This window comes from Vulpes lagopus, chromosome 15 (assembly GCF_018345385.1).
Source record: "Vulpes lagopus strain Blue_001 chromosome 15, ASM1834538v1, whole genome shotgun sequence".
Lineage (NCBI taxonomy): Eukaryota > Metazoa > Chordata > Mammalia > Carnivora > Canidae > Vulpes > Vulpes lagopus.
Window position 1 is genome coordinate 34,108,342 of NC_054838.1, and position 27,643 is coordinate 34,135,984.

At 40.6% G+C, this 27,643-nt stretch overlaps 1 protein-coding gene across 22 annotated transcripts in view; it reads right to left on the reverse strand.

Moving 5' to 3' along the window:
* DLG2 (discs large MAGUK scaffold protein 2) overlaps positions 1-27,643 on the reverse strand; it is a 1,981,735-nt gene that overhangs the window by 197,016 nt on the left and 1,757,076 nt on the right. Inside the window, exon 1 of one of the 22 annotated variants that reach the window (XM_041730238.1) lies at positions 5,903-6,160. The exons of the other annotated variants lie outside the window; for them this stretch is intronic. The gene's annotated coding sequence lies outside the window, so the exon portion shown is untranslated. Of the gene's footprint in view, positions 1-5,902; positions 6,161-27,643 lie in introns of those variants that run through there. 22 annotated transcript variants of the gene reach the window in all.

The window sequence follows — 27,643 nt, forward strand, 5'->3', positions numbered from 1 at the left end:
GGTAAGCCATTCGAAGTGAATTTTAGGGACCATTCTCAGAATCTCTTTCTGGTTAGATATGACTAAGAAAATAAGTTGCCCAGAGTCATTGATGACTGTCCTGGAACGACGAGGGGAGTTAGTCTTATGGTGCAGCTAATACCAAAAAAAAAAAAAAAAAAAAAAGACAAAACCAAAAGAAATGAATTTCTTGACTACCTCACGAGCCATAGGATCAGACTTCTTAAAGTTGGCTTTATTGATACAGTTACCAATGCATCCCCTGCTGAACAAGTCAATTTGAGTCATGGATTCTGTTACTTGCACCAGAGAGAAACCTTATGTGTCCCTTTTATAGCACAGTGAAAATCATACTGTGTTTGAATTGTGGGCTCATATCTTCATTTTCTTTGGGTTCTATAATCCCTGAGTTCAAAGATTATAATTTTTCATCTTTGCAATCTTATCACTTGCAGAATATCTGGCACTCATCTATGCTTAATAAATGATTAATAAAAGATAAAAAACAAACAAATAAATAAAGTAAGCTAGTCTGGATTATTCAGATCAGAAAATATCTCTTTCCCAAGTATTTTGAATATTATTTTATATTTGACTTGACTTTCCCATAAAGTTAGATATCTTCCAGATAATCTAATCTTAATCATTTCCTACTTTAATTCAATTCCCTAAAAATGATTTTTTCTCCTTTTTCCTCCTAATTGTATAAACAATGCATGCTCATTACAACATTTCAAAAGATACAAAGAGCATTAAAAAGAAAGTAAAAATCAATGGGATTAGTACCACCAACATGTTTACTACCAGGAGTTTTCAACGTAGAGGTTAAAATGATAGATTTTGTTTTATCCTGTTTTGTTTGTGTTTTAGCTCCCTGGACCATTCCTACTACCACCTCTGCTAGGCAAAATAAATGTGGGACACCCGTTGGTCATCATAGAGTTATCAGTTTAACTGGAGTATTTTTTTTTTTTTTTTAGATTTTGTTTATTTATTTGAAAAAAAGAAAGAGAGAGCAGTGGGAGGAACAGAGGGAGAAAGACAAGCAGAGTCTGTACTCAGTGCACAGCCTCATGTGGAGCTCAATCCCATGACCCTGATACTACGACCTGAGCCAAAATCAAGAGTCAGAATCTCAGACTGAACCACTCAGACACCCCTAATTGCTGAGTTTTCAGATTGAGTGAACATTTAATGTAGTCACACTATGTGCTAAGTATCTGATGTATCAGATGTTTCCACATGGATGAGGGAATAGCTCTTTACTGGGATATGAATAAACATGTAAATGAGCTTACATCTTCCCAACAGTCTTGAGACAGTTAATACTATACTTGCTTTATAGCTAAGAAAAGCAAGGTTGTAAAATTTGGTAGTAGGGAATACTTCTCAAGATGTATCCTGCCTTTCCATCTAGAAGCTACTTTATGAAGAGTAATAAAAACAAGACCAAAAATCACTCTGTTCACTGCATAATAGCTTCCACTGCATTAAAAAGAAAAAAAAAAAAACAATCTTAAATCCTCAAGATTCTTAATAGTCAGAGATTTTGCCTGGAACTTCTGGCTGTTAGTTCTTCTTAGGTGGGTCTTTGTATCCAATAGAAGAGAAAATGAAAAGGAGCCATTGGGAGCTTGTGGCCTGGATAGAAAAAGGGCTATGATAATGATTGAAGTCCATACAAAGCCATTCGCTGCCACTGCTCCTTTTCAAAATGGCCTGTAAGGCTGTGCTGAGGGTTACAACCACAATTTAAAACTACAGATAAGAAAAGAGTACCTGAAATTAACAAAAGTCTCTCTGAGCAACTATATTTTCAAATGGCATAAAAGATAGATGGCAGAGAATTTTAATCCAGCTGACCCTACTACAGTCACCTTCTAAAGTCAGTCAGTGCCTGTGAGCTGGAAGAAAGGCCAGTGTCTAGCCTCAATCATGTTGCTATCAATTCCAAAATGGAACCTGAAAAACTTTTAGTTGCAGGTTTTCATAGCTTTGACCACTTTCTTGTTCAAATGATTTCTTTTGGCTTAATGGGAAACAGGTCAAAAAAACAAAAACAAACAAAAGCCTCATAAAACCAACCCACTGGAAATTTAGCTTCAGTCTCCTGAAATATAAGCAAATATTCTTCAGCACAGAGTAGGGCTGTCCCTAACATTTTGAGGAGTCAGAGCAAGAACACAAGTAAATTCCCCCAGACCTGGGCCAGCCCCTCTTCTTTGCCATTGTTTCTTCCTGCCCCATGAAACAACTTTCATGTAGATGTGTGAACATCCCAACTCATGAGCCCAAGCTCTGATCTACAAATCCCCAACCTCTAGACTCATCCTTCACTCCCAAACAGATTGGTTTTACTGCATACCCAAGGGGTAAGCACATGGTACAACTCCTGCAATTAGGCTCAGGAGTGTTTGGGGAAGAAATTCTGAGGCCCTATTTATCCAGAATATGGTCTAGAGAACAAGATCCAAATGGTCCCCTCTCCTGGCAATAGACCCCTGTAAAACCCAAGGTAAGGGGAAGGTTGCCCAGGTCAAAGGGCATTTGTAATTCTGGGTAAACTTTTAGATCTTATCTTGAATTTGGTAGATTTACCATCTTTTAAGTTTTTGTATCTTTTTATACTAAGTTTTATATTTTGGTGAGAATTGTAAAGAGAGCTCAGGAAAATGTGATCTTGATTTGAATAGACCAAAATAAAGAACAAAAGAAAAGGAAATCTTCAAAACTCTTTTTTTTCCACACCCCCACCCCAAATGATAGAGGTTTAATATGTGAGGAGAAGAATCAAAGCAGATATAGGGCAAAATTTCCAAAATGGAACCACATAGAACTGGGTAAATCCTATTTCCAACATGATGGTTGCAGTGTAGATTCTAGTCAGACAGGTATGAGTTCCAGTTCTGGTGCTGCCATACACCAATTTAAATTAGTAGTATTTAATGAGATTTTCTCCAATCTCATTTCCTCATCTGATAATGGGAAGCAAAAGAGAACCTACCTGGTAGGATAGTGATGAGGACTAAATGAGAAAATAAAGGCAAGACATTCAGTACTCTGCATGGGACTTAATACATGACATTTACTATAATAATCAGGTATTTTAATGCAGTGCCAGGGCTGGAATTCTGACCTAATCATCATTGAGCAAAAAACTTAGAATGCTATCCTGTATTTTTTGGCATCAGTTTGTTTCCATGCTGCCCATTTGAAATCGAGTTTGTTCTCTGAATAATGTAAGGACTTTGGATGCCATTCTAAAAATTAGTTAAAAGTAACCTGAAAGGTAGTAACTCCATCTTTACTAGGTTTCCAAAACAAAAACAAAACCAAATTATCTAGCTCTAAGGACTATATCTTACTAACAAGAAAAAATTTATTTTTACTGTGTACGGTTCCTTCAAAACCAACATCAGATTTTGTTAACATATTTTACAAAATTAATGACCACCTTTTATTGGGTCCCCTTTGTGCCACACAGTATACCACTTGCTTGACATACAACACCTGTCTGGTGTAATCTTCCTAGCTTTCCCCTCTCCCACTTGACAGGTAAGGAGAGTGAGGCTTGGATCATAGCCACACAAAACCCCTGCCCTTTTCATTCTCATACAGCTGAAGCCAGGCTCTGAGCAGCTCCTTTAAACCTCTCCCCCTTTCACCCTTCCCAACCTCTCTCAAAGAGAATGATATATGTCACGTAGGCAAAATGTTAATGCCTCTTTGGCTCTTAATCCTTTGTTGAGAGACATGTTTTTGTGTGTATGTGCTTCTCAGAAGGTTCTTGTCACAGTTCATGTTTGTCTTGCTGTAAATTTAATTGAGAATAACTCATGCTAAATTTTCTTTTGTTGCTATAAATAGATCTTATTCTTGGTGGGTGGAGAAGATGAAAAAACCACCACCAAATAAGAAGAAACTCAGTTAATAAACTGAGCTTGGAACATTGGTTTATTTCTCAATAAAACCATGCTGAATCAAAACTCAGTGCCACAAAATAAACCATGGGCTCTGGCATGAGATTTTTAAAAAATGTGGCACAATAAAATCCAACATACAATACATGGCAAAGATACTTTACAGCTATATTGTTCTTGGCATTAAAATCCATTAACAGTTTTTAAGAACCTTCGGCTGAATGTCCTGAGCTTTACAAAGCCTCACAGGCTGGTCAGACCATCAGATGCAGATGTTTGTTTATACCTGCAATGATCTGCTGAATTTGCTACCTTAATCATTATTGCTGGGGCCCAGAGGCTTTGAGGTGAACATAAGATGAAAAGACATTTTACAGACCCCATGTGGGGCAGCTGGTTGTAGATTAGAAACCAAGTCTCAGGTTACACACCCCTAAGTGCCAACCACAATACATCACTCCTCTGGTCTTTTAAACAGAACTTCTTCAGAGAAATGGAAAATATGGAAAAGCTATTTATGGACAAGAGAAATATGCCTGAAAAATGTGTTCCTGGAAAAAGATATATTCCATATTCCAAATCTGCCAAGTTTTGGCGCAATCAGAAAGTATACTAGGAAAGGAGAAAGAACTTTATCGGAAGCATAGTGGTACTGATGACCAAAATTTTTATCAGGAAAAAGCAAAGAGCAAGCTAAGTCTTCAGTGAAAAATAAATGCATCCATTCTTTTCGAAGAGATGCGAAAGTAAGTTGTTTCCTTGAGGATAAAGAGCATATTCTCATCGGATCTATATATTCTACGACTAAAGAGAAAGTACAATTATGCGTAAGGTAAACACTTTGGACAGACACACATTTATAGGTTCAGAAGGCAGTAGTTCCTTGCTGGTGAAAGAAATAAAGCAAATGTCAACAAGCCAGACACACTTAAACATTCAGAAAAATGTCTTGCTATTCCTCTCCATATATAATATGCCATATGACACCACAGTTAAATCTGCTACTGAAAAAAAAAAAAAGTACGTCAAGCTGTTGGTTTCCATGAGATTTGGACAGAGGCAAAAGAAGACAGCAGAAAGGAGTCCGGGAAGGTACAGCTTTCACTTCTTTCCTTCTGGGGAGGAAAGGACTTCCTATGGCTAGCTGGCCAGGAGTTAGTGCTCACCCTGCCTCTCGCCAGGGCGAGGACCTGGAGCATACCCAGATGAGCATCAAAATCAGCTTCAGGTAATTCTTAATGGGAATAGGAAACTAGAGAAAACAATGACAAGTTACGCAAATTCAATAGTCATGCCGTGTGCATTTGTTTGTCCTACGGGGGTGTTGCACAGCTCTTTCCATAGGAAGCCGGCTTTTCTTTCACTCCCTTTCCACACCATCAACAGGCATGCCAAATGCAAACCTCCTCCGATGCTGATCCCATCCCGGCAAAATGCAGGGTCTACCAGCACCCCGAGTTTCACAATAATCTCCACAATGACAATTATTCACAGCCCCTCAGTTCTGTTCACACAAAAGATTGCAATTTGAATCATGCCTTGCACAGGTTCAGCTCTGCTGGAGCTGGTTACCAGGCAAACGGTCTGTTTTAAGATTTACCGATTGCTGGGGAGAGTGAGCTGGGGGCGGGGATGGACGAACCACCCTGTACATACCTCCTTTTGGCAGCTGAGAAAAACAATTTCGTGACAAAGAGACTTGTTCTTTTCAAAGCTCCTCCAACGAATGAGACTGACAGAATGAAACCTGAGAAACTTTAGCAACCAAAGAAAGCAGCCTTCCAAGGATCAAGGTGAATAATTGATTTGCCGGGTTTTGTTTCATCTTTTAAGCTATTTTGCTCATTAAAGGGAACTGTGGAATTTGTCAGAAGCCCAAACACTGACACACTCTTCTGACAGCAAGTGCATATTCCAAACTACAGATTCATTTGCCAAGCTCATTCAACAACAACGATTAGCTGCAAAGCCAGGGAACTTACCGAGCGCAAAATTATTGGAACAAAGCAGGGAGGAGGCAGGAGGCACCACAGGCAGCTTCTCCGTCTCCTTGGTGCCAGGTTCTCCTGTCTGCCGTCCGGTTCACACTTGCCTTTATAACTAAGACTCCGACGGAACTCACTAGCGAAACCTGATGAATTATAAAACAGCCCCTCCTAGACTCTTATATTTTACATCACAGGGGGTGACCATGCAGCATTCTCGTTCCCTGGGTACATATATTTCCTTGTAACTCATCCTGATAAATATATCAGCTTTAGGAGCAGTGACAGTAATTGGTGCTGGGGATGTACCAGCATTAACCAATAAGATGCTTTCCCACCATCAGCACTGCACCCCCACCCTCCACTTGTGTTCCCCCACACCTTGTTAAGGTGGATCCATCCAACCCAGTGGGGGGTAGGCAAAGATGGCAAAATGCAAAAAGCCCCAGCATCTCAAACATATGCACAGCGGGCCATAGTACTCAGGGTTAATTCTCATCACAGTTGTTCTGTAAGGATCAGCCCTCTTGTTCGCAGAGCATGTCACAGCGTACCAGACACCTCCACTCTCTCTGAGCCTCCCGGCAACCAGGAGAGGTGTAGTGCTACAATATAAATGAGCCGGCAGGGCTCAGGGAAGTTAAGTGACTTTGTTCGATCGATATTCACCAAAATCCAGGGGTTCAAGGACCCCCGGTGATTAGGGATTTCAGCCTGTTCACTGTGCAGGTGAGGAACCCCTTGCAAGAAAGATAAGGGGACTTGCCCAGGTCCCACAGTTTCCAAGTGTGATTTGAGCTTGAACCCGAATCCAGGTCTCCCGATGTCAAGAACAGTGTTGTTCTTTCTATCCTACTATGCTGCCTCTAGAGCATGGAAACCCTGAATATGAGAAAACATGCAGAAATCAGTATCATTGACTGATCCCAAATCATTAACAGGCAGGCTGCATGGAGAAGCAGAGCGGGGCCTGAGCTTTTCGCTTCCTCTCTGACACGCTCAGTACTACCTCTTTGTGTTCATTGAATATCAACGCTAGAAAATGTGTCCGATAATAAGAATAGCCACTGCTGAGCACTTCTCAAGTGCCAGGCAGTGTTCTAGGTGCCTAGACTCATTTAATCTTCAAACACCCCTATGACGTAGGTATTATCTATCATGAATAACATATGGCAGATGAGAAAACTGAGATTCAGAGAGGTTAACAAATCCGAGCAGGATCACAGCTGCTCAGTGGCAGGGCTGGAATTGACTCCAGGCAACTTGGTTTCGAAACTCACACTCTTAAACATATCATCCTTTCCCAAGCAGCGTTTCCTATTTAACTGTCAGAGGCAGATGAGCAATGTGAGCAGATTTATTTACTATGGCCTTTAGTAGAAATTAGGAAAAGATCACAGGTTTGGGAACCAAACAGACCTGTGCTTAAACCCTGGTTTTGGGCACCTGGGTGGCTCAGTGGTTGAGCGTCTGCCTTTGGCTCAGGTTGTGATCCTAGGGTCCTGGGATTGAGTCTCACCTCAGGCTCCCAGTAGGGAGCCTGTTTCTCCCTCTGCCTGTGTCTCTGCCTCTTTTTCTATGTCTCTCATAAATAAATAAATAAAAATCTTAAAAATAAACAAACAAACCCTGGTTTTGCAATGAATTCACTATAAAATGGGTTGCTTTATCTATACAATGGGTTTTGCTAATAGCTACCTTGCAAGATTAAGTAAACCATATCAAGAAAGTACAGTGCCTGACATATTTTCCTAAACTGCTATCTTTCTTAGCATATTTCTTTTGGGAAATGGATTTCTACCTCACTTTCCCTTTAAATTGTCATTTAAAATGTCAGTTGGTGTTTGCCAAGAAGTCTTCCCATCTGCCTGCCTATGAAGAAGGGGCGAAGCCTCAGAAACGTCCATCATCTAGACTACAGTCACCAGGAATACATGGGCTCTCTGCCAGAGAATGATAGGCTTCAGGGCTCTGCTCTGGGTTGCTTGTTCAGCTCAGGAGCTTCTACCTACTTCATTTCCACCATTAGTCAGATGAACTCACTAGCCCAGGAAAGCATATTTACAGTGGTTTGCTGTTCACAGTGAGACCAACTAGGTTTACTTCACCTGTTTCAAATAAACACCTGTCACAAAGTTCATCATGACAGTGAATTTTTGCACACAGCTATACATTACTGCCATGGAGTTAAGGTGTACCAGGCAAGGAGACAGATATCTCTTTTTTTTTTTTTAATTTTTTTTTTTTATTTATTTATGATAGTCACAGAGAGAGAGAGAGAGGCAGAGACACAGGCGGAGGGAGAAGCAGGCTCCATGCACCGGGAGCCCGATGTGGGATTCGATCCCGGGTCTCCAGGATCGCGCCCTGGGCCAAAGGCAGGTGCCAAACCGCTGCGCCACCCAGGGATCCCCAGATATCTCTTTCTCGAGGGTTTTACTACAAACTGCTGTCCTAAGTCAGTATACCCTAGCATTTGGCTACCTGTGTGCTCTGAATCTGATGAAGTCATCCATCCATTTAAGAAACTGCTATCTTCGATGTATGTGATCAACATTCCTTGAGCAACAGCAGTGGTAGCCCTCCACGGGACAAGGTGATGCAGGCTATGCAGGTTAAAACAGGAGAGATTTTTCTTAGCTTTGTGTTTCTAGAGAATGGCTCAGTGGCCAAGTTAATTTGTTTACATATAGATTACCCCCTCCTTGTTTACTTTTCCCTATATGCATCTTACTAGGGGGTCTGGAACATGCATGGATGAGATGCCCTTCTCTTCCATGACTATACTTAATACTAGGCCCTGTAGGAGCTGAGGTAGGCAATGTAATTGGAGGTTGGGAGAGAGGGAGAGAGACGGACTTGAATTTCTAAATGGTTAGAAAGGCCGGGTACAAATACCGTGTGCAGCGAAGAGAAGTGAAAACTATGCTTGAGAGGTTATTTCCTATCTATTGATATGTGGGTTATCTACCATATGGCTTGACAAAGGCTTGGTCTGTTCTAAGTCTTTCCATGATTTCTAGATCCTTGCTCTGCCATGATCCCCCAAAATTTCTGCCAGAACCATTTCTTCTCTCTCTGTTCCCCTGCACTGCCTGGCTGTTCCGCCTTGACACACCCCATGAAAAATTAATATAGATTAGTGTTTATGGTTTTTCCGTTATACTGCTCTGTTCTCATGTCAAGGAGAATCATAATATGTATTCTTTTTTTTTTTTTTAAGATTTTATTTACTTACTTGAGAGAGCGAGAGTGAGCAAGAGAGAGAGAGAGAGAGAGAGAGAGAGCATGAGCAAGGGAAAGACAGAAGGAGAATCAGACTCTGTTCTATCAGGGAGCCCAATGCAGGATCCCAACACCTTGGGATCATGAACTGAGCCAAAGGCAGATGCTTAACCGACTGATCCACTCAGGTGCCCTCATAACATGTATTGTCATAATTATCCCCTTATGCTACCAATTGCTCCCAGACATAACAAACTATATAGAGCCTTGAAACTATACCAGTACTTTGCTGACATTTGTAAAAGTTGTAATATTTATTGAGCACTTATTGGCTAGCAATGTATTAAACTTTACTTACTTATCTCATTTAACCCTCACAGTATTTTCAAATGGTTATACTATTATGTCTACTTTGTACCTAAGGACACTGTGACTAAAGAGGTTAGGTGACTTGGTAACAAATGGCACACTCAGAAAAATGGCCAAAGTCTATGACTGCAGAGCCTACTCTCTGAACTGTTACCTCCACTGCTTCTAAGAAATTGTGGTAGCCGATAACATAAAATATAAGGGTCTGTTCTCATTGTTTTTACTTCCTCATATTCTATTTTCTCCTTAACTAACTTACTCTCAAAAATACCACCAGAGTTGCTTTTATTAGGTAGGTAATGACATGTACAATAACAAAACCAATGGCCAGTGTAGATCTGTGTACTCGATCTCTTTCCAGCCCTTTGGCAGAATTAGTTACAACTTCCCTGAATCAACTGTTCCTTACTTAGCTCCTGAGACCCCCTTGGTTTCCCACTTTTCTCATTAACCCATCCTACAAAGTCTCTCCTGCTGGGTCCTTCTCTTGATCTTCCATATTCATAGTGCCCTAGGGCTCATCATTAGACCTCTCTAGTTGCACTCACTTGCTAGGCCGCAACATCCAGTCAGGGCATAAATGCCATCTAAAGACTACCTATCCCTAGTCCCAACGTGTGCCCTAAACTCCATATTTTTACACCCCTTTGCATACCACATCTAAGAATCTCCACTCAACTGTCAGATAGGCTTTTCATATTTAAGATGTCCCAAACCAAATTGTGGCTTCTTCCAAATATGGTATACCCCCATATGTTTCAATAAATGGCATAATCATTCACCTAGTTGCTCTGGCCAAAAACCTGGGAATCATTCTTTATTCTTTTTATCTTATATCCCACATCTTATTCATCAGCAAATGCTGTTAATTGTGTCTTCCAAATATATCCCAAATCTTTCCTCCGTCTCTGCCCTTATTCCCAGTTTATACCACTATCAACTCTCACATAGATCTCTGCAATCACCTCCTAACTGATATCTTTACTTCGACTCTTGCCTTGCTACAAATTACTGTCCAGACAGTCTCCAGAGTGATTCTTCTAAAACAAAAATGAGAACCCCCCCCAACCTGTTTACCACCCTTCAGTGGCTCCCCTTTCACTTAAACTGGCTCCTTTACTGCAGTCAGGAAAGATTCTGCTAACATGTCTCATCAAAGAAGAATTCTTTGACATCCTATATAGAACAGCATCTTCCATTCCCTTATTTGCTACTCCCTTATTGGATTTTATTTTTATTTATACTCCAGTGCATGCTATATATTTACTTGTTTATTTCATTAACATTTATTTGCCCCCACTAGAATGTAAGATCCATGAGGTCAGGGACCTTGTCTATTTTGTTCAAGGCTGAGTTTCTAGCACTATAACAGAGCCTGCCATGTAATAGGTATTTAAAATATTTACTACACGGATGTGTTCAAAGTCCTATCTTCACTATTTCTTATATATCCTTGTGTAAATTGCTTACTAAATTACTAAATCCTAAATTCCTCAATTATAATCTTTCTTAGAAAAAAACAAACCCATATATTGCTCTGGTCTTTTACAAAGTATTCAGCCTTTCCTGTGAATGCCTTTGATACAATTCTATGAGATTGGTCAGTGCTATGAGTTAACTTGTAATCCCCCAGTACCTCAGAGCATGACGCAAATATTTGGAAGAAGGACTGTGTCAGATATACTTAGTTAAGTAGTCGTCCTACCGGAGAAGAGTGGGTCTCTAATGCAATGAGACCAGTGTCCTTATAAAAGAGGGACATTTGGACACAGGTGTGTGCCTGGAGTCATGCTGCTAAAAGCCAAGGAACTCCCTGAAGCTAGGAGAGAGGCCTGAAACAAATCCTTTTCTAGTACCTGCGGCAGGAGCATGGCCCTGCTGACACTTGATTTTTGGCTTCTGGGATCCAGAATTTCTGGAATCAGAGACAATACATTTCTGATGTTGTAAGCTATCTAGACTGTAATATTTTGTTACAGCAACCCTAGAAAATCAATACAACCAGTCAGATATAGCCCTCATCTGACATGGGAGGAAATCACAGCTCAGGAAAGTGGAGTTACCTGCTTCAGGTATCACAGCTAGGAATTTGTTGGGCCTAAATTTAAATCAGGATGTGCATATTCTGCTATGTATAGCAGAAACAATGGTCCCTAGAGGCTGATCCCTGACCCTCCTCTCCAGGGCAGAATGAAAAGAGTTAGCAGGGTGTGGTGATTTTCACCAAGCCAAAATGACCTTCCCTTATTATAAGATTATGTCCTTCCTACTATTTGTTTTTCTTCCTATCGTTTTTGCTATTGTCTTTTTATTTCTGAAATGATGGTGAGAATAGATCTTAGTTTTTAAATCCTGTTTGTTTTTTCCATGTTCTTCATTTTATTGGCAAGATAAGCTGGCAATTCTGTTGGCCTATAAAAGTTTGTTCTGAAATGTTTCTAGTCTATGAATTATAAAAGCCTGGTGACAACTGTTCCCCTTTCAACAAGTAAGAAAGCCCTTCATATGTGGCAACATTTGGTGGTGGGAAGAAAGTTTTTCTCTTGATCAATTGAAAAGACTCCTCCCTGTTCTGATAAAAACAGTTCTGTGCTAATGGTCACACTGTCTCACTTTATTACCAATTAATTAATGTGATATAATCCCAAGCAACAAATTTGTATAAGTGAATTTAACAATATTCATTTGTAACTAAAATTAACATAATTCAGACTTTATCTTCTCTCCCTTCTTCCTGCTTTCTTAGCGAGCATTTTCTATTTCAGTAAAATTCTTGACTTGCTTTTGATTTTATCTATTTTCTTTGGGTTCAGGGTCTATGGGTTTGTGCAAACATCTGAAGATTAAATGAAATCACCTCTGTTGAATATCTATAACATTGAAAAAGCTCTCAGTAATGCTAGTTCCCTTTAAAGAATGAGGTAAAGAGGGATATAGCTTTATGACCAAAGGAGATTTAAAGCAACTGGATGACTCTGCAAGAACAGCCAAACTGGAGAGTTTTAATAAACTTTATCCTTTTGATGGGCATTCTGTGATCCAATAGACAATTTGTGGTTGTCTATTTTTATGAATTTTTAAATTTTATGAATTTTAAAAAATTTATGAATTTTTAAAAATTGTGGTTGTCTATTTTTATGAATTCATGCTCATGATATGTGTGGGCTTATACATGTGCACACACATGAACATATATATGTCTACATACACACACATATATAAATTGGTATGTATTGATAAGTCAGATACATTTTAATATAAATTTTATTGATTTAAGTCTGTGCATCCTCTTTAGTTTCTGAGAAACTCAGAAGGGAAAAGCCTTCACACATATGAAGGATTGCTTTCTTTGTTTTTTTCATCTGGTCCCTTATCTTCTAATTTATATCCACCAATTTGTCCTAGCCTGGGAAACTTTGGTAAAGACAAACTTTAACCCATTTCTTTGCCAAAGTTATGTCAGACTCCAAGTCAATGAAGAAGGAATTCCTTCATTCCATGAGGATTTATAAAGGACCTAATATGTTGCAGGCACTGTACTATTATGTTGGATGCCAGAAGAACAATACAATTGAGGTCAGATTTTCTGTTCCCTGTACTTCCATTCTAGGGAGTAATGAGCAGATAATAGTTAACTAACTACACAATGCATAGTGTATTTTATTAAGGTCTTAATTAAAATTCTATAGATGCCTTGAGGAAAGGCATACAACTTAGTTTTGTGGGGGGGGGGGGGCGGAGGGGGGAAGTAAAGTCAAGAAAGCTTCCTGGTGTTGTCTCAGCTGAATCTTGATGAATAACTAGGAGATAGCCAATTAAGAAGGAGATATCCGGGATCCCTGGGTGGCGCAGCGGTTTGGCGCCTGCCTTTGGCCCAGGGCGCGATCCTGGAGACCCCGGATCGAATCCCACATCGGGCTCCCGGTGCATGGAGCCTGCTTCTCCCTCTGCCTCTCTCTCTCTCTGTATGACTATCATAGATAAATAGAAATTAAAAAAAATAAAATATTAAAAAAAAAAAAAGAAGGAGATATCCAATCAGAGTGAGAAGCATGTGATAGGCAAAGGTCTTGGGTGGGGGTGAGGGCAAGAAGTTGATCATGGATCTCTAGGGGGAATTTTATTCATTTACCACTCAATAACCTAAGAACATGTAATGGGAAAAAGACTAACTTCAGAGTTTAGGAATGCCAAAGAATGATCATTCCTTTTTCATGAACTTCTTCAATGCAATGAAGCCTGAAGTGGAAAATGTCATGCTTTACAGTTAAGACAGTCCTGGGCAGCCCAGGTGGCTCAGCAGTTTAGCGCTGCCTTCAGCCCAGGGTGTGATCCTGGAGATCCGGGATCGAGTCCCACGTCATGCTCCTTGCATGGAGCCTGTGTCTCCCACTGCCTGTATCTCTGCCTTTCTCTCTCTCTCTCTCTCTCTCTGTGTGTGTGTCTCTCATGAATAAATAAATAAAATCTTCATAGTTAGACAGTTCTGATTGCAAGCTGACCTTTGCAAGTTGTTTAGCTTCTCCAAATTGACTTTTGGTTCATCATCTATAAAATGGGGATAGTAGAATCTATTTCATATAGCTGTTTGTTATTATGTAAATTAAAAATGTAAAATGTCTTGCTACCTACCTGGCACACAATAGGTACTAGAGCAAATCTTAATTTAATCTTAATCTTAAAAACACTTGTGTCATTGTGAATAAGAACCTCCGTCACTCATACCAACTCTTGTTTCCCACTGGGATACTTTTTACTCCCTCCTAGACCAGATGTCTTAATAGTTTGATTGCTGACATCATCATTTAAAATTTTTTGAGCACATACCCTCATTATCTAAATATTTATATATTTATAAACTGTAGGAATGTACACCCACAGTGCTATGGCATAGTATGTACATTATAAAACCTATATGAGAATAGAACTTTAAAGGCCGAGATGGAAAATTTATATAAAGAGAAGGGCTGTCATCTCACATACTCTTAGGATATACATACTCACTTTGGAGAATACTAAGAGCTCCTAGAGAGAGAGGATCTAATCTCATTTTTCATGGAGTACCTAGCAGCACAGACCAAGTACTAAAGACACATCCTGAAATTGAAGAGGCAACACTGGGACAGTAGGAAGAAAAGAAAAGACCAAAAATTGTGTGGCCTACTAATGCCACTCACTACCTGTACAAACTAGTGTTTGTATTTATTTATTTATTTATTTATTTAGATTTTATTTAGTTATTCATGAGAGACACAGAGAGAGAGAGAGAGAGAGGCAGAGACATAGGCAGAGGGAGAAGCAGGCTCCATGCAGGGAGCCCGACATGGGACTCAATCCCGGATCTCCAGAATCACTCCCTGGGCCAAAGGCAGGCGCTAAACCACTGAACCACCCAGGGATCCCCGTGTTTATATTTTTAATATATATTTTAATAATAGTAAAAGTTCAAAATAGTAAAAACTTTAAGCAACCAAATGTAACTGCCTCCCTTTCCAAATGTCCGTGATAAGGAGAGAGTAAACAGATTTCTTTTTTAAGGGACTAATAGTAATAATGACTATTTCCTGAGCACTTATAAGGGGCAGATGCTATGCTAATCACTTTGGATGTATTTTCTTATTTCGCTCTTACAATAATCAGAGCACCACACTGCATCTCTCTGGAGGGTAATAAACATATTTTAGTGTATGTTGGGAGTCTGCAAACCATAGTCTGTAGACCAAACCTGGCCCACTGTCTGGCTTTGTATACTCTGTAAGCCAAGAATGGTTTTCACATTTTAATTGGCTGAAAAAAAATCAAAGGAAGAATAACGCTTTGAGGCACATGAAAATTATACAGTATTCAAATTTCAATGCCCATAAATAAAGTTTTATTGGAACATAGCCACATCCATTCGCTTATGTACTATCTATGGCTGCTTTTACATGACAATAGCAGAGTTGACTAGAGACCACATGACCCTTAAAACCTAAGATATTTAGTATCTGGCCCTTTACATGTTTACAATATGCTGACCCCCAGTGTATATGAATGGAACCACCTGGCACTACGGTAGGTTGCAGCTTGCATGGTTGTCCAGATAGCAACCTATGCTGAATGGAGGCTCAGAGAAAATAAGTCACTTGTCCGTGCAATGAGGAAATGGCAGAACCAGAGGCTTCTAGGGCATATTTTTAAGGCTGAAATATGTCCACAATCGTACTTAGAGTTAAGGCCTTTTCTGTTTGATGATCTCCTCTGGCTATATGACTGAGCCAGCCCCCACCAATATAACCTCCCCACTGTCTTCTCTGTGCTTCTGTGCCTAGATTTTAATACTGTGACAGCTAAAGACAGGGTAGAGTGGGGAATGGCTCAATGGAACAAAAGCACATTTCACTCCTTCAAAACTACGTTCTTGAGTCTCTCAAATATACACTCAGTCCCCAAGTATGAGGCTTTGCCGTCCCTGGCTGAGCTGAGAGAGATGAAAAGGGCATGTGATGGAAAGCTGGAAACCTCATTACTGGCTCTTTGCCTACAGAAACTCAGCCAGCTTATCTTCTTTCCCAAGGAACTTCCAACTTACACTGGCTCAGCTGGTTCTTTCCAGGTGCCTATAACAAGCGGCTCTGCCCAGCTGAGATCAGAAGTTGACAGATGAGACTCTACACATTGTTTTTCTATCCTGGAGAATATGTCCCATTTTTTTTAACCCTCATTGTGCCAGATCCTCCTAGGGTCTCAGCTACTCCTTGGTTGTAGTCTGGATACTATAAAACGCAAGTCGCAATAACTTCTTCCTGGACAGTATCCTGGAGGCCCAGATACATTAACATAATTTCTGTGGCTGCCCAATTATAGCCAGAATCTCATTTCCAAGCAGAAACAACTAACACTGGCAAGGCATCAATTGAATTAAAGTTGTGGGAACAGCTTTCACATAGGTTAATCTCACTGAATTCTCCCAGCAAACAGAGATACATTCTTCCTGTTTGAAAGATAAAAACACTAAGACTCAAGAGGAATTAAGGAGCATGTATCTGTATACACTGGTAAAGTGATAGGTCTGGGCTTCAATCTCCAGCTCTTTGACTCCTAAACGCCCGTCACTTCAGTAAAGGAGCCATCCAGGAAGAAGTCAGCTTTTTGCCATGATAGTCATTAAAAGCAAGCAAACAAACACCCCTTCCAATCCTTCCCTCCAATTCATGGCATGATTATTCTTTTATACTTGGGATATAGCCCAGTATTATGGCATTCAGTGAGGGACGGCTTTTAAACTTATTAGCAAATCATTTAGGCAATCTGATCTCCTATTAATCTGTAAAATGGGAAAAACAATGTGCCCACCATTCAGGGTTGTTGCGAGGACTATATAAAAGAATGGAGGTATTCTGTTTATATGATATGTTCAGAACAGACAAGTCTATTTAGAGAGAAAGTCAACTAGTGGTTGCCTAGGGGTTGGGGAGGGGGTTGGTTGGGAGGAAGTGAGGACAGATTGCTAATGGATATGGGCTTCTTTCTAGGGTGTTGAAAATGAATTGATTGTGGTGATGGTTGCACAATGGTATACATTAAATTGGTGAGTATATGGTATATGAAATTTGAAAATAATGTAGATAAAGTGCCAGCACAATGCCTGGCACAAAGCAAATGCTTCATAAATGTTAGTTTCTGTCATTATTGTTTGGAGGCAGAGGCTAACTAGTTCACCAAAATCATTCATCTTCTCCTGGAGCACAAAACTAGACCCCACCTAGAAGTTAAGTGCAGTCATCTGAGCTGTAGCCAAGGGAATGTGAGTTCTGGCCAATGAAATGGAATGGGCCTGGCCCACAGAAACATTCCCCTTGAAAGCCTTCAGATCCTCTTTCTCTCCCACCACCTCAATGCAAATGAATCCTTAATCTTGGAAGCCACATGTGAAAGAGAGAAGAGCCACACACAGCATAGAGTAAGTCTCTGAACCACTGCCCAGAGAAAAGTTAAAACGAGTTTTGGAATTCATGAAAAAGAAAATAAACTTCTGTTGTGTTTAAACCATTATTCATTTTGAGATTTTCTTGTTACAAGAGCTAGTATTGTAACTAATATATTACTGTTAAAATTTTAACTCTTCCAAATCATCTGAAATAAATTGACTATGGATTCACTGATCATGCTAGGTCTGGGGTCCTGAGGGCCTACAGCAAAGGTCTGGCAAATACAGCCATTCCTTCCATATTGTCAAATAGTCATTGGGCAGTCTGAGGAGGGTATACAGCTTCTAAAGAGCTTTCACAACTTAGGGAAACTCTGAGTCCTTGTTCTGCCTTCGAGTCCTCTCAGGATGGGCCAAATGAACAGCAGGCACATGCAGTCAGACCATGAGCATCAGTAGGGTGTGGAGAAAACTCAGTCAGTCCTATGCCTGCCACTCGGCACTTCTGTCCTGCTCTCCTTCATCGGGGACCTGTACCCCATCCTCTTCTTCCTTGATGAAAAGGGCAAACAATCTAAATCAAATATTGTGACCCAATCAGATTATGTACCATCCTTGTTCAGTGCATTCTAAAGCAGTAGCCTTCATTTTCTAAATGTGGAAAGCAAAGAGAGCTATCAGCTCTCCTGGTGAGTAACGCCAAAACATTTGATTGTTATTGTCTCTCGTTCAGAAGATTGGCTGTCAGAAGGAAACACTCTGAGTCATGCTGTAGAGAAGGTGAACAGAGGATATGCAACCACAAGCAAAAGGTGACAGAGTGGGGAGGGACTGATCACCGCAGAGGGAGGGAGGGGTTTCAGGTTTCTCTGTCAAATGGGGCCAACGATGCCTTCCTTCCTACACTTTATCGCAGGGGGACACTGAAAACCAGTGGTTGTCTAAAGTGAAAGTCCATTCAGATCTTATAAAAATAGTGAATGACTCCAGAGTATTTACTGTGAAGTTCTTTCATAAAGCTTGTTTTATCTTCTGAATAAGCTTCTTGTATGAGTGTTATCAAAAATTAGCCCCTCTTATGAGATGAGGAAACTGAGGCTCAGGTATGTTACTCAAAGCAGAATCTCCCCGCTCATTCAGTCTTGTCAGTAACAAAGCTGGGACTTTAACTGGGACCTGAAAGATCCCTAAAGCTCACATCTCTACCGTCTCCTTCCTGGCTCTGTGCAAATGAGATGCCTTCACCAAGGGGAATAGCCCTTCAGCTGGAGAATACAGGATGCCCAAGCCAAGATGCCTACCCTTGCTCATTCTACACACAGACTGTCCTACAAGGCTGCTTGCACTCAGGCATATGAAGGGCCCGAGAGAATAATGACACAGACAGGAAACCGGAAGAACAAAGGCTATTGTCCCGGGCTCCTGAGACTAGCCTACCTAAACATGATTCATAAAGTCATTCATGGACTCAGACCTCATAGATTTTGAACATCAGATCATTGCAGGTAGAAGTATGAACTTCCAGATAGAAAGCAAGTCTTCTTGCTGAAAATAGCTTCCCTTGCCCAGCACAAAATCATAAAGAAAAAAGAATCTGAATTTCTCTCTGCTTCCTGTTTGCCAGGCAGTTCCTTTTTATCCCCTCAACCTCACAGTCCCATTGTTTCTCTCATTTCTTCTTAGTATGCTCTATTTAAACCAGATGGAGCAGTAGCATTTTGAAACTAGTTCTGAAGCCCAAGGGACTCGCAGCATAAATAAATAAACAAATGAACAATTCAGCAATTGGTAAATCAGGCAGAATGAGTTTAACAATTGAGCTGGAAAAGTAGCTGAAAATCTATTCCCTGATGAAAGATCTGAATGTGACCCAACGTCCCTCCACTGAACAGGTAACCACACTGACTTTTTTTCAGTAAACTGGGGACTGGAAAGAGAAGCAGTGGGGAGGCAGTTACGAACAGCTCCACAGAGCCACTCAGGGCCCTCTGGCCACTCTCTATTACCAATATGCTGATACATTATCCCACGGTTGCCATGAAATATTTGTTTGCCACCTATAAAAGCAAGGCATTTTCAAGTGTTGCTTTTCTTTATATATATTCTCCTTCCTTTAAGTCTTACATAATTCAACTATCATCCCATGTGAAGCTTAATTTAAAGAAAACCATAAGTTGAGTTAATTCACTGTGAAGGGTTATGGAAGTTATATTTATTCCAGAGAGTCAGCAGCTGTGTAATGGAGTGTCTATTATATGCCTGACCTACTGCCAGGTTCTGGGAACACAAATATCAATAAGACTCAGCCCCTGTCCTTAAGGAGTTCATGGCCTCCCAAGAGAGGAATGTATTCAAAAAGTAAGTGAAAGAAGTGTTATAGCCATTAGGGTAGAAGGGAGTACATGAGGTGTTTAGTGATCAGCTCTAAAGAACAAGAGAGTGTGGGGTGGGGAGGGGAGAGGACAGAGATGGCAATTCAGTAAAGGAACCCCCCGTCCATTTGTGTAGAAGATACTAGAAGCTGCCATCCACCAAGAAGATGGGTTGAGATGATGGTCTGGGCAGAGAGAACAGGACGATTGGGAGCAGCCATATTCAATGTCCCTGTAGACACTTGAATGCAGTTGGGAAATAGGCTCCTGGGGAGAGAAATGAGAGGCAGGCCTGGGTTCAGGAGGAGATCCTGCAGTGCCCTGTGGGTCAGGTGAAAACATGGACTCTGTCCCACATGTGTTGGGAACATCTAACTGGCTTTAAACAACAGAGTAAGCAAGGTCTGATTTGTACTTTAGAAGATCACCGTGGCAACCATGTGGAGGCTGGGCTGGAGGTGTTGAGGCTGGCAGCAGGGAAGAGTCAGGAGGCAGGCGAGTGCAGCAGTCCAGGAGGGCCTAGTCTCGGCAGCCACAGTGGGGATGTAAACAAAGGGAAAGAGGGCAGATGGTAAGAAGATAGAAATTTGGGCGGGAACTAATGAATTTCTGGTTTCTGGTTCCAGTTAGGTATAATCCCTCCATGTGACCCTACACGAGTCCTTCCCTTTTGGACCTTGTTTCCCAATTTATCAGGTGAGAGGGAGACATTTTACAGTTGTAGATGAGAAGGTACTTTATTTATGTATTTGGTTCCTATTATTCATTCCTTGGGTAAGTCAATGAGTTAGGGAAGGCACCCATTCCTTGATACATACTTTTGGGGGTCTCGCTATAAAGAAGCAAAATGGTAGTATGAGAAACTCAACAAAAGGAAAGATGAAACTTGAAGTCTATAAGCATTTGCTGATCATGCTTTAGATGCAGAATGTGCACCACAATGCAGATACAGATAAGATGGAAGTGGAAGTGACCAAGATGTGGTCTCTGCTCTCTGGGAGGGAAATGAAGCAGCCTGTGATTAATTCAGTTTAACAAATACTGACTAAATGCCTATGTGCAGAGTATTACATCCAACACAGCAAGGAAAGAAAGGAATAGAATGGGGTCCCTGACATGAAGGAGCTCACAGTCACAAATGGATGAAGTGATATTGCTCTTAGAGAGTTGCAAAACACTGTGGGAGCCCAGAGATACTCTTATCAAATGTCCATCTTTGATCTTTGTCACAGCAAACAGATGTATGAATGCTCCTTTCTGTGATCCAAGACTACTAATAGTTACCTTTATGAAAGCAGATGAAGCAAGAAGTCATTCACTTTAAACAAAGAAGGCCTTTGGTGAGGTCCTATTATCAGGTGTTCTATATAAGAACAAGACATGCTCTTCACCCTCAAAGGAATCACAGTTCAATGTTCATAACATTTTGAATTGTGGGAGGAGAAATCAGAAAAAGTTGGCTTCTATTCTTTCTACTATGCAATCCAAAGTACCTTGAACAGCACCTAGCATATAGTAGGTGCTCAATAAAGTTCAATTAAGATGAACAATATCGCTTTTGTTACTACTGTTACTATTTGTTAAAGAAAGAAAATAAAGTTAGCTCTAAATAATAACACATACTTGACATTTAATTATCCAAAGAATTCACTCAAGAAAAATTACTTTTATGTGAGGAGTCACAAGTAATTAATCAAACCACAGGCAACTGGCTTGTTGTAATACTAATTCAAAGAAGGTTTCTAAGTAGCAGGTCTACATCCCCAAAGTCTTGGGAAGCAAATGGCATCTAATTGGCTTTAAGAGGCTTAGATTGACCACACTTGGTTCTTTAAGCCAGGGTGAGTTCAGTTTTGGAAGCCCTCTTTAAGGGAAATAACTCCCAACCCCTTAAATAAAATAAGTGGTTTCTAAATACCAGGCCAGAAAGGCCATAACTGGAAATGGTCTTGCTTAGAAAGATATGGAGTGTTATGAATTAGGGTTATGAAAAGAGAATTCCACTAGCAGCCTGCTGGGAAAAGGTGCTGACTTGACAAACGAGGTAACATATATAATAAACTTTGACAAAAATTAAAGGTTCTAACAATGCTAGTGGGATTAAAAAAGAAAAAAAAAAAAACATGCATCACATTGTGATATTTTCTCCTCAACAGAGAGGCCCAGAGCTGATCCAGCTGGTAAGAATTACGACTCATAATTTAGAATCTTTGACTAGTAAGAAATGATTCTAAAGGACCAGCAATAGGCTTGGCTCATGGGCTCTGCACCCTGTTGTACGTGTGAAGTGGCCACCATACTGCCTACCATTGGGGAGAAGAAGCCAGGGTAAAACGGCCATCTCATACAGGCGCTTTGGTCACAGGCTGGCTTTTGGTCAGAGGGTTGACATCTGGCCTCTGCTACTTCCTTAGCTGTTACGACCCTGGACAAGTAACTTCACCACAGTTTATAGATCCCCATCTATAAATGAGAACAATAGGGACGCTTGGGTGGCTCAGTGGTTGAGCATCTGCCTTTGGCTCAAGGCATAATCCCAGGACCCTGGGATCGAGTCCCACATTGGGCTCCCTGCATGAAGCCTGCTTCTCCCTCTGCCTATGTCTCTGTCTCTCTCTCTCTCTCTGTCTCTCATGAATAAATAAATAAAGTCTTTAAAAAAATAAATAAATGAGAACAATAGTTCCTACCTCATAGCGTTGTTCTGGGGAGTACATGAGATAATACCTATAAACAGCTTAGTGCAGTACCTAGCACAGAATAGGTAGGGTACCTATTAGCATTATAATTGGGATTACTGAAAGGGAACCTTTCTTTCCAAAACTGGCTAAAAAAACTTGTTTCAGATATTTCTGAGACTGAAACAAATATATGGATGACGGATTTGCAGAGATGGGAGTGGGTGTTTCAGTTTACTATAATTGTAATGTGCTGAAGAATGTGGCAGTCTTGGGCCAATCAAAAACCCGTTCTCATAGTAAGATTATTTTGTGAGTGAACCTGAACTACATGTATAGAGCCTATGGGCTGTAATGTGCCATTTGGTAATGGGTCTCTCTTTTTTTTCTTTTAATATATTTTTTTATATGAGTCTCTGCTGAATCCTATTTAATGATATAATACAAAGAACTCTAGCCTGGAAGGACCTTGATTTGAATCTCACCTCAGTCACTTAATGGATATGTGAGCTCTGGTGAAACAAAAAGATTTCTGAGCCTCAGTTTCCATATCTATAAAATAGGAATAATAACTGTACTTACAGTACGTCTGGTTTTAAAAGAATTACATGACATGATCATCATCATCTTAGCTGAGTTTTTGCTTTGTGCCAAGTTCTGGCAGCCTTTACTAAATTACCTCACCCTCACTACATCCTATGTTGCCTTCCAGAGGTGGTTGTAAAGTTAGGGTCTGTAGCCAAGAGCTCAGAACCAGACCAGGGATCAGTCAAACTGACAGGCAGAGAGCTGCTAAATGATGTCCAAAAATACCAAAACCTCTGGCTGCTTTAGAGAGAGCTAGGTCTTTGACAGGTGGACGGCAGGCTGCAGGTAGAGGTCCAGTAGGGCAGGGAAAGACTTGTGAATATACACAAACATCAGAAACTTTGGGACCTGCAGTCAAACCTCCAGTTTCCAAGGCTTATCACAAAGAACTACTTCCAACGATGTCTAGAGCAAACATCTAAAAGGTCACAATAAAGGCAGGCATGGACAGAGGGTTGGGACCCCAAGTATGTCAAATTGGTTTAAAAGGATAGAGAGAAGAAAACAAAGCACATCAAACTGCTCCACTCTGGGCCCTAACCATGAAGACTCAGAGCATAGTCTTAGGGAAGAAGTATGACAGGGAGCAGCATGTGGGGCCACTGAACAGAGAGGGAGGGGCAGTGGGGCCTTGATTTGTCAGTTATCTTTAGATTTCTGTGACCTTGAGGTCAGAGGTCAGTGCTTCTTCTCTTGACTTTAAGAAAGTTATTTAACTGCATGCCAAGGTTCCATCTTCAAAATTGGGATAATGACACTATGGCACAATTTACATTACTATGTATTTGTAAAAAAGAATGGAGAAGCTGCCTCTGTACTGACATAGAAAGATCTCCAAGATACATCAATAAGTAAAAAAAGAAGTGCAGATCAGAGTGTATAGGATGCTGTCTCTGGTGTGGAACAAAGAGAACAAAAGAAAAAAAGTGTGTATATGTATATAGTTTGGTGTATTTGCAAAGGAAACTCCAGAAAGGTGCTCAATAAACCTAAAAACTTAAAAACAAAAATGGTTGGCTGGGTGAGGTAGATGGGAAGTGGGAATATTAGAAAAATCTAATATTTAAATTATTTTAAATAACATGAGGATAGCAATTAGAACATATCTCATACGGTTATTTTGAAGAGTAAACAGAATCATCTATCTAAAGAGCTTAGCATGGGGTCTAATACATGGCAAGCAATAAGTACACCTTAGAGGGGATTATTATCTCTTCTTGAGAAAAAGAGTGGGCAGAGGTCCTTCCTTGGCCTCTATTTGCTGCTCAGGGGCCCAAAGAGCTGGAGATGAATTGCAGGAGGCTGGCTGCTGGGTTCTCACTGAAGCTGAAGGAGCAAAAAGTTCATGATGACCTGATTTCCTCCTCAATTACCCAGCCCTGTTCTCAGAGATCCAGGGAAAACTGTCCATCCAGAAACAAAGATGGAGCCTTCAGGCTAACAGGTATGAAAGTGGAAAACTGCATCTCTAACACAAACGAAATCTGTCCATGTCTCCAAGAGTTAGCAGTGATTTAAAACACGCATGCCTCAGAACAAAACACAGGAAAAAGATAAACAGGTGCCAATGAAATGTCACTTTCTTTTCCTGTGTTGCTAAAAATGTTTTAATGTCCTAAAAGCATACACCTCAGTGGATGAGTTGGAAATGCCACAATGGGATGAGAGCAATAAAAATTTAAAAAATGGCTCTGAAGAGAACCCTTTTATGTAGTCACAAAATTAATAATCTACGTTTTTGCTCCATTGGCACTGAAAAAGAAGATTTAATAATCAGATACAAAAGGTAGGAAATTATAGTGAATCATGAGTATTCAGATATTGTAACCCAAACAATTGTTCTAGTATTGCCTGTTTTACTTAGTTGTTATGCTAAGTGGCTGACAAAATAAAGACTCTAATTCTTAGTTCCTTTGGATTAAAACACAGTGGAATACAGAAAAGTGCCATTTTAGGCACTTGTTTGGGGAAATAGCACACAACGGGATGTAGGTTCTATAAAAGGAGCAAGCAGGCAGGGGTCCAGGAGATGGTGATGAGGCACCCCAGTAGCTGCCATATTGTTAGCTATGGTGGCTCAGAAAGTAGACAGATTTGAGCACAAATTCTGTTTCCATCCATCATTAGTTGAGTAGCTTCAGGCAAGTTACTTAGCCGTGCTGAACTTTAACCCACCTTGTTGGGATATTGTGGGGATCAAAAGAGATAATGTATTTCAGATGCTTAGCATAGTGCCTGGGATATAGTAGATGTTCAGTAAATTTTAGCCCTTATCATTATCTATCTTTTCATTCATTCAGCTATTCACTAAACTATCATTGATTAGGGACCATTTCAGGTCAAGCTATGGGCTGGGCAAAGGAAACCCAAGAATAAGACACAGTCCTGGTACACAGGAAGTTCTCAACCCAGCAGGGCAGATGGACAAAAGAAAGCAGCATGGCACTGGGTATATTATGATAGAAGACGGTCCCAGGAACACTGGAGCATAAAGAAGGAGTGCTGTAAGGATGAGGAAGGGGCTTCATGGAGAAGGTGATGCCCAGTGCAAGGCTTAGAACAGGTGTACATACAAGGTGTTTAGGGCAAAAACAACAAGAGGGCATAGACACTGGTAAGGAAGGGTGAGAAGAATGGTGTGAACAGGTCCAGGGAATAAGGCAGCCTGAGAGGTAAGGCCAGAAAGAGCCAGGAGGTTCATCACCTTCACATAGGGCTGAATATACAAAAAAGTTTCTGTACTTCGGTGTGTTTGACAACTCAACTTCTAATTAAAGAACTTGAGAGATAGTCAGCAATGCCCTGCTGGGGGACCGCCTTCAGAATGCTCCATATTATTATGGTGGAAAGATAATTTTGGATTACCTTTGCCAGCCTTAGAAGATACCTGCTGAAAGAGTATCAAGCCTGATCTTGCTAGGAACTTATCCTTCTTTGCAAATTCAATGTTGGCTTAGGATAAAGGACATGTCAGCAAATTTGCTCCACTCCCCACTTCTCTTTTGCTTATAAATATTCTCTTAAATAGGAAGGTACTAAGGTACTACCGTTTCTCTTCATACAAAAGGATTAACAGTGTCAGTATTGGTTAAAAAAATTTTTTTTAAAAGAGAAAGATGTAGGGGCACCCGGGTGGCTCAGTCTGTTGAGCATCCAACTCTCGGTTTTGGATCAGGTCATGGTCTCAGGGTCATGAGATCAAGCCCCACGTCAGGTTCTGCACTTAGTGCAGTCTGCTTGGGATTCTCTCCTTCCCTCTCCCTCTCCCTCTGCATTCCCCCCTCCCGAATAAGATAAATAAAATCTTTAAAAAAAAGAAGATAAAAACTGGGGGAGGGTGGGTAGTCCAGACATAAACAGTTTCAAATATCTTCTGCAATTTAACAATGGTGGGGATTTTTTTTTACCCTTTGTGAATCTTCATTTCTTTATCTATAAAGAGACAGAATTTTACCTATCTCATGGGCTAGAATAATTAATGCCAAGTATCCACTACCAAGCCACAAAGGTGGCCATCATTACTGCCCATTAAAGTAGGGGATTTGGACAGCAGCCTTGGAAGAGAGAATTCTGAGTCTGTTAGGGCAGAAAGATGCCAGGAGGTGGAGGAAGCCAGGTCAACTTGCACTTCCATATTGTGCCATGATCTGGCTGGGCTGGACCTAGTGAAAGCTCTAATTCCTGTAGGTTGAACTGAGGTGGAGACACTGATATTTCCCTCTCTCCTCAGTACACTGAAAGCTTCCCTTGGCTAGGCTGAGCTTCAGGAACCAATAAAGGTTAACCAAAGCAATTCCTTTCACAAAACTTCAAAGCTACTTCAGGTCTGCAGAGTTGGAGCAGAAAGAAGAGTTAACAGATGAGACTTCCTAAATCCAAGCAATTTTTCTGTAGTCCGTACAAACATACTTAAGACAGCTCATAGGCAGCAAATGCACTCTGTTTGTAAGGAGTTGCAGTTCTTCCTAAATGCCCTATAAATGATAATATGATGCCTCAATCCAGCCCCCGTGGGGAAAACATGTTATCCTCTATGGTACATTTGTGCTATTCAGGCATTTCATAGTCAGGACTAAGCTCTCATATAGCCCTGGGAAAACCACATGCTCTTACTTTTTGTTTTTTTTTTTTTAAATTTATTTATGATAGTCACACAGAGAGAGAGAGAGAGAGAGAGAGGCAGAGACACAGGCAGAGGGAGAAGCAGGCTCCATGCACCGGGAGCCCGACGTGGGACTCGATCCCGGGTCTCCAGGATCGCGCCCTGGGCCAAAGGCAGGCGCCAAACCGCTGCGCCACCCAGGGATCCCATGCTCTTGCTTTTTAATCTGGCATCTTGAACTGGTGAAAACTCATTACCTCCTTAAGCTACACATGTGTTTATAATGGAGCTCACTTATGATGGTATAGATAGAGAATCTTTTAATGCATTACAGAAATCCCATAATCTGGATCCTGTAAACCCACTGTTGAAAAAATTAGTGACCAAGAAACAAAATGGTACTTTGTTAACCTAAGTACATATAATATTTACTGCCAGACATTAATGGAATAATACACATGAAATCCTCAGCAAAAAAAAAAAAAAAAAAAAAAT